The sequence below is a fragment of the Nicotiana tabacum genome, chromosome 17 (assembly GCF_000715075.1).
Source record: "Nicotiana tabacum cultivar K326 chromosome 17, ASM71507v2, whole genome shotgun sequence".
Taxonomy (NCBI): Eukaryota; Viridiplantae; Streptophyta; class Magnoliopsida; order Solanales; family Solanaceae; genus Nicotiana; species Nicotiana tabacum.
Window position 1 is genome coordinate 11,982,868 of NC_134096.1, and position 8,709 is coordinate 11,991,576.

Consider the following 8,709-nt stretch of genomic DNA (forward strand, 5'->3'; position numbering starts at 1 on the left):
AATGGCTGTTGAGCCTGCTATTTATAGCTATACCTAGGAAAACAAGATCCTAGGATCAAGCCCTAATTAAATGATAACAAAGGAACCATTGATGAATATATAACTGAAGGCCATGAATACAAATATTCTCCGCAACGGCTGCCCATTTAATATTAGAGAATATTCTTCATCGAATGGTACCCAATGGCAAATATTTGATCTGCTCTCATTGACCATACTCCCTACGGATTTACCCGATGTCAATTGCAGTTGTTGTCCCCGATATTAGTTGTTACTTAATTCGCCTTTCACCTGTCTTCGGTTCCACGTGTCGTGCTATCATTTGATCATTTATTATAAACCAATTTTACCCTATATAGATAGTCCCCCTACTTTCCGTTGACATATCTTTGTGCCACCGAAAAGTTGGTGAAGATCCGTTTCTTGGCGGGAAATCTCCTAAATAGTCTCTGACGCTTGAAAGGGCACACGTCTTCTCACATTTAATACCCCGAACACGTGTTGCCCCAAAATTCATTAATATTTTTGCAGGTTCTCGAGGTAATCATAACCACGATTTTTGGTGTCGATATCTTTATTTATATTCAACATTTTACCTCTTTCACTTCTAAAATTTTCTTAAGTTTATCATCTTCTATGCACTCAATCTCCTCCTACTTAGAAAACTTTCATCTTCTCTAACTTTCTCTAAAACATTTACTGCCATGGCTTTTTCTACTAAATCTTTTATAAACTCTAAACTTCTCTTCAGTGGAGGCCCGAAGAGAAACAAAGACAAAGAAGTTGATGTTGATTCCGAGCCTCTCACTGTTAACACCATCATACCCAAACACCTGAGTACCGTTAGTGACTTCTATAAGAAGCTTCCATCCGCGTCTCCATGGATTTGGGCCATTAGCAGGTTCCCCTCATCTATTCGCCCTTCAAGTGCTATGAAGGAGGACCGCAACTGCCCAAATCTTGGCATCCTTGTTCCGGATATGATAGAGCGGGTTACCGTCACTAAGAAAGGTTTTACAAATGTTTATATGTATCTCTTCACCTTGGGGACGAGTGAAGGGCTCCACCCAATAATTTTGGAGTTTTGCCACCGGTACGAGGTCTACTTGGCACAAGTAGGCCCATCTATATGGCAAATGGTGGCTTGCCTACGCTAGTTGTGCATGGAGATCGAAAAACTCCTATCCCTGGCACATATGATGAATCTCTGCTCCCCCAAATTTCTCCATGGGGGAGTAATAAACTTCTGTAAGCGTGGCCATCACGCTCTTCTCACCAGCGTGGACGATGACAACGATCGCGGTTGGATGGAGCAATTTGTCATCATCGCCACCAGGGACATCATCCCAGCCACAACTCTTCCTTTTCTTGAATTGTGGAACCACTTTTGTAAGTTTTTTGATTCATTTCCTTTCTTCGTAAAGTTTTTTTTCCCGTTATTGTTGACCTCTTAATTTCTTTTTGTTTTAGCTACCCGGTGGGAATCATCACAGGTTCAAGGCATGGACCAGTGGGTTCAAGAAATTCTGGACATTACAACACCAGAATCTCGCCGGTAGAAGGAAATGTCCCCTAAATATGGGTGGAAGGCCAAGAACTATGGTAAACCGAATCCTTTTTTCCTTTTGTCTTTCTATGAACATAGGTAATGTTGCTAACTCCATGTTTTGCTTGATTTAGGACTCCCATAAGGCTTTGTCACCTGCCCCGAGGTTGATATTTTGGCTGACCCCACGGAGGCCGCAAGGGTGCTATAAAGTGCCCTTGCTCGAAGCAGTGCTCGAAGATGGCCACAATGGTTGTTATGGAAGATAGAGAAGCTAGTGATGAAGTGGCTCCCCTCCAAGAAGAAATATAACTTCATCAGCTCAACCGGATGCTCAGGCAGGAAAGCTTCAAAACTCGACTGCAGATGACGTCCAAGCATTTTGAGGCGAGATGGAAATAGTGGAGGATGCCGATTCTCGCTTTCCAACTCCCGTTGGTGTCTCCGGTCCAAGGATCTCAGACCCCTAGCCTCTTCTGCCTTCGAACACTTAGCAACCAATAATCAGCGTTGCTCCTGCTGCAGCTGCTTCGCAACCTTCAATGCCAATAACTTCATGCCTCTCCACACCAGCTACACCTTTTCCACAATCACCCAATGTGTCTTCTCCACCGGCAACAAACGTTCGAGAGGGGGGTGCTTCTCCTCCCTAGTCTCCCGACCATGGGAATCTGGGGCATAATTACTTACCCCTTCCCAGATCCCCGATAGAGGAGGAGTGCTACTCTTTCTATTTCGAAGGAGTATCATCTGCTGTCCAGGTCAGTGGAGCTTGCAAACTATCTGAAGTCGTTGGATTTAGAGAAGGATATGAAGAAAATGCGCTCCCTTTCGGAGGAGTGTTTATAGAATAATGTTATGCATAATAGAGCAGCGGTACTGTACTTTTTTTCTTATAACTTGTTTTCTATTCTATTGTAACGGGATTTCTAACCTTGATAATCTTTTTTACAGGCCAATTTCTTGATTTTGAGGGCATGTAGAAACTAATCCTTGATAAGCAAGGACTCGCCTCCGAGCGAGATCAATTGTTGGCCGAAAGAGATCAACTCGTTGCGTGCCTCCCGGTGTTAGAGGCAAAGTCTACTGAGACGGGCGAGTTTGAGACCCGTTTGCATCAAAGCAAACAAGAAGTGATGGCCTAGAACCAAGAAGCACTCAGTTACATGCACAATTCCAAGGTGCTAAGGCTAAGTGGGTTGAGCTCCAAGATGATATGCTTGTTGCTGCTGAGCGCGAGTCTTCCTTCAAGGAACATGTGAATAACTTGAAGGCAACCTTGAGCTCCAAAACCGAGGAGGCCAATGCCGCTGAGGAGAAGAGGGTCAAAATGGAGAAGAGATTCAAGAAGATCATGGAGACATACCAGATTCATCTATTTATAACCCATGATCTTGATTCTAGCCTTAATGCCATGAGATCCTAGAATTATGGCCTTCAGGTCAAGGTTGACAAACTTAAGGCATAGCTTTAGTACCAAGGGGATTCCCTCGTATTTGAGAAGACGTATGATATGTATCATATGAGGAGAAAAACCTCAGAAGAGGCCAAAACGGGCATCATCGATATTGATGATTGCATTGCCAAGGCCCGAGAACTGGAGCTAACTGCTCGAGAATGTCTCCCTGCTTGGCCTGCTGCAACTGACTCTTCGAGCACCAGTTTCGAGTATTCGGGAACCAATGACGAAATTGGAGAGAATGATGATGAAGGTCCAGGCTCTGAACTGGCAGCTGATTCACCCTCTTCCACCGGGGGGACGTAAATGCCTCTCTCCACTAGGGCTCCAATGATGATAATGCTTAGCTTCTTTCCTTTTGTTGTTTTTCCCCTTCTTCTTTTGTTTTTGTACTCTGTAATTATGCCAAACATTTCATCGAGTTTGGCACTTTTGATAAATAAAGAATAACTTTGTTTCTAGTATCGTGCAAGATACATTTTCTTTGCATTGAATTAGTTAAAGATTCAGGCATACTTTCATCCGATATCTTCTGATTCCGGGCATGAATTCTTTCGGAATCAACCCTTTACTATGAGGGTTTCATAAAAGCGGGCCCTTTTATGTTTACAGTCCTCTTCAAGAGGACGTCTCTTGTTCATTCAGGCACAAGCATTTGTAGTTTGTTGTTAACTTTCAAATGATAAAATCAATTCATCGTTTAGACAAGAAACAAGATAAAAATGAAAGGACTTTATTTTATTCCTTCTATATTTAAAAGTACATAAGCATTCGTTTGCTAAAGAAAAACAACTGCCAATACATATGGCTAACTTGTACAACTTATTTCTACGAGGCTGGCCATGCAGTCCCCGGTCTCGATGAGATGTTGTTGTTCCCGATTTTCGCAAACCCCGATTTTTGTGGCATTTTTCTTGTACAACTTTTTTCTACGGGGCTGGCCATGCATTCCCCGGGCCCGACGAGACATTGTTGTTTTCGGTTCTCGCAATCCACAGTTTTTGTGGCATTCTTATTGCCGTATCTGTTACTATATTCCCCTAGTGTTAGAATGCGAAGTATGTGAATTGGAACACTGAAAGTCTTGCTTCGTCGGTGGAAACAACTCGTGAATGGTTAAATAGTCTTTGGTTCGATGGCAAGTTTTGTTTCTGATTAGGAACTTGCCATCGAGCCAAAGATTATTTAACCATCCCATAATGGTTTATGATTTCAATGCCTTGTCATTTAAAAGTCTTAACCTTGTTGATGACACTCCTCTTGTAGTATGCTTTCCATTGTTGCCTCGTTAAAAATCTTGCCAAAAAACCCGATTATGACAAAAACTAGTCAGAAAAAAAGAGTGCAACACATTCTTTCAATATAGACAAGATCCATTAGCAGTAATACCTTTTGAGGTGAGTCACGTTCCAGTTGCTGGGTAATTTGACCCCATATTGATTTTCCAACTCTTACGATCCTTTACTGGTGACAGTTGTAACCCGGTAAGGACTTTTCCATGTTAGACCCAGCTTCCTAGTGTTGATTTCCGAGTGTTCTAAGTCAACTTTCTCAAAACTAAGTCTCCTACTTTGAAGTAGCGGAGATTGGGCCTCCGATTATAATACCTTTCCATCCTTTGCTTTTGGGCCACCATCTCCACATATGGCAAGTCTCTGCGTTCATCGAGCAAATCCATCTTCACCAGCAATGCCTCATTGTTTCCTTCTTTGTTTGCTCGGGAAAACCGTAAAGTTGGCTCCCCTACTTCCACCGTTATCATAGCTTACACGCCATATACGAGGTAGAAAGGTGTTTCTCTCATTCTTGATTTCGCCGTTGTCCGATATGCCCGTAGAACACCAGATAATTCTTCGAACCATTTGCCTTTAGCAACGTCTAACCTTCTTTTTAAGGTCTTGGATAATCGTCTTATTGGTTGACTCCGCCTGTCCATTAGCGCTCGTATGATACGGTGAGGATGTAGTTCTCTTGATTTTTAGATCTTCCAAAAACTTTGTGACTTTTGAGCCTATGAATTATGGTCCGTTATTACAGGAAATCTCCTTCGGTATCCCGAATCGACAAATTATGTAGTCCCATAGAAAGTCGACCACTTCACGTTCACTGATATTTTGGTAAGCCCCGCTTCAACCATTTAGTGAAGTAATCAGTTAAAATTAAAAGAAATCTTACCTTTCCCGGACCCGGTGGCAATGGACCAACTATATCCATCCCCCATTTCATGAATGGCCACAGGGACAATACTGAATGCAAGAGTTTCGCCGGTTGGTGCACCAACTATGCATAGCGCTGACATTTGTCGCATTTCTGAACGAATATCTTTGTGTCTTGCTCCATCCAGGGCCAATAGTATCCTGCCCTAACCAGCTTTACTAACAACGAATCTGCATTGGAATGGTTCCCGCAAATTCCTTCTTGGACTTCTCTTATCACGTAGTCCGCCTCCGAGGCTCCCAAACATCGGGTCAATGGACCATGGTACGATCTTTTATATAATTACCCATCCATGAGGCAGTAACGAGTCTCTTTGGTGCGTAGTTCCTAGGACGCCTTCGGGTCTTCGGGAAATTTGCCATACTGAAGATATTCGACAAACCCGTTCCTCCAGTCCCAAACTAAGTTGGTTGTATTGACTTCACAATAGCCATCCACATCCAATACCGAATGTAGAAGTTGAATGACAGTATCAGTGTTAGATCCTTTTATTTCCATAGACGACCCCATATTAACCAATGCATCTGCTTCCACGTTCTCTTCTCTTGGAATGTGTATGATTGACTATTCCCTGAATCGTGCAATAAATGTCTAAACCTTGTTCATATACTATTGCATGCGTTCCTCCTCTATATCAAAAATCTCGTACACTTAGTTTACTACTAGCTGGGAATCACATTTGATCTCGATGACCTTGGAGCCGAGTCCCCGGGCCAGTTCAAGTCCTGCAACCAAAGCCTTATACTTGGCTTTATTGTTAGTTAACAAAACAGTTTTAATGGATTACCTCAGGGTCTCCCCCGAGGGTGTGATTAGAATCACCCCGAGCTCGGAACCATTTACATTGGAAGCTCCATACGTAAATAAGGTACACACTTCTGATGTCGTTTTCGACACCAGTACTGTCTCTTTAGAAGTTAGGGGCATTAACCCGGGACTGAAATCAGCCACGAAGTCGGCCAAAACTTGTGATTTGATCATAGTCCTAGGCTTGTATTCAATATCAAACTCACTAATTTCGAATGTCCATTTAGCCAAACGGCTTGATAACTCATGCTTGTGAAGAACATTCCTCAAAGGAAAGGTTGTCACAACTGCTATCGGGTGACATTGAAAATAAAGTCTAAGCTTTCGAGAGGCGACTACGAGAGCTAAGGCTAGTTTTTCGAGGTGCGGATAATGAGTCTCCGCTCATGATAGTATTTTGCTAACGTAATATACAGGAAATTGTGTACCTTCCTCCTGCCAGACTAAAACGATGCTTACCTTTATTTCTGAGACCGCTAAATATATTAGCAATTTTTCACCTTCCCCCGATTTTGACAGTAACGGGGGGCTTGATAGGTACCATTTCAAGTCTTTCAAGGACTGCTAGCATTCTGTAGTCCATTTAAAATTATTCTTCTTTTTCAGAAGTGAGAAGAAATGATGACATTTCTCCGAGGATCTTGAGATGAACCTGCTTAAAGCTGCTAACCTTCCGGTTAATCTTTGTACCTCCTTAACATTTTTCAGCTGATCCGGGATGTCTTCGATTGCTTTCATTTTATCGGGATTTACCTTGATCCCTCTTTGCGAGACCAAGAACCCCAGGAAGTTTTCGGAACCAACTCCGAACATGCACTTTTCCGGGTTGAATTTCATGTTACGCTTTCTCAAGATATCGAAGGTTTCTTGGAGGTGTTTCAAGTGATATCCTGCATTCAAATACTTGACTAACATGTCATTAATATATATTTCCATTGTTTTGCCTATTTATTTTTCGAACATCTTATTAACGAGCCTTTGATAAGTGGCTCCAGTGTTTTTAAGCCCGAACGTCATCACATTATAATAATATATGCCGAAATTTGTTATGAACAAAGTTTTTTCCTGATCCTCCGGGTTCATCTTGATTTGATTGTACCCGGAGTAGGCATTAAGGAAACTCATTAACTCGTGCTCGACTGTTGCATCAATTATTTGATCAATGTTTGGTAATGTGATTGAGTCTTTAGGGCACGCCTTATTTAAGTCCTTATAATCTACGCACATTCTAAACTTGATTCTTCTTTGGAACTACAACAAACTTAGCTAGCCATTCTGGATACTTTATCTCCCTGATTGAACTGATGTCGAGTAGTCGAGTTACCTATTCTTTAACAAACTTGTTTTTGACTTCGGCTATTGGGCGTTTCTTTTGCTTTACCAATGGGAAGTTTGGATCCAGGCTTAGCTTGTGCACGGCCACCTCTAATGGGATGCCTGTCATATCTGAGTGTGACCATGCAAAACAAGCGACGTTAGTTTTAAGGAAATTTATAAATCCTGACCTGAGTTGGGGATTGAGTTCGGTTCCCAAGTGGACTTCCTTTTATAGAATTCTTCAAATATAGCCACTTGCTCGAGTTCTTCTGTAGTGGACTTGGTTCATATGTCTCCTACGGTACCTGAGAGTATCTCGGCACCTGGTGAGATTCCGACGACTCATCGCCTTTATCATCTTCATTTGGCAAGGGAGAAGGCATCAGTTCATGCAGTTGCTATTTGTTGGGCTCCTTCCCTTTACTGCTGAAAATCGACACTGCGTTCATCTTTATTGTTGCCAGTTGATCTCCTCTTATCTGGTTGATTCCTCTGGAGTCGGGAATTTCAATAACTGATGATATGTTAAGGGCATAACCTTCATCTCATGTATCCACGACCTTCCGAGGATTATGTTGTAACCCATGTCGCCATATACCACTTCGAATAAGGTGGTCTTGGTTACCCCTTCGGCGTTCATGGGCAGCAGGATCTCTCCTCGGGTTGTCACGCTTGCCATGTTGAACCCAACGAAGAGCTTTGTTGCCAGAATAATGCTTCCGGTTAACTTTGCTTGTTCCAGCACTCTCTATTGGATGAGCTTCCTGGTTTTTGTCTCGGTCCCGTCCCTTGGTTAAAGTCAGAAATCTGAGCTGATCTTCTTCTATCCTAATTTTAACGCATAACAATTATTTACATCTGCTTATATGGTCTCTTGGAATTCGAGCAGGCTTTCCTTCAGCTTTCAGGAGGCATCAGAACTCCTTGGAAACCCTTTGTGAATGCCTCCGCTACCCACTCGTCTAGTACATTCGGTAACAACATCCTCTCTCTCTCTCTCTCTCTAGAACCTGATCACGAACTCCCACATCAATTTGGACTCACCTTGCACGATCCTAACTATGACCACCTTCCTGGCTTGGACCTTCCTTGCCTCGGCATGAGCCTTTATGAATGAATCTGCAAGCATTTCAAAAGAGTCATTTGAATACTCGCATAAGAGTGAATACCACGTTAGGGCCCCTTTTGTGAGGGTTTCGCCAAACTTCTTCAGCAAAACCGATTCGATCTCATGTTGAGCCAAATCATTCCCTTTTACAGTCGTGGTGTAGGTTGTGATGTTCTCCTGTAAATCCGAAGTCCCGTCATATTTTGGTATATCTGGCATTTTGAACCTCTTCGGAATCAACTCTGGTGCTGCGCT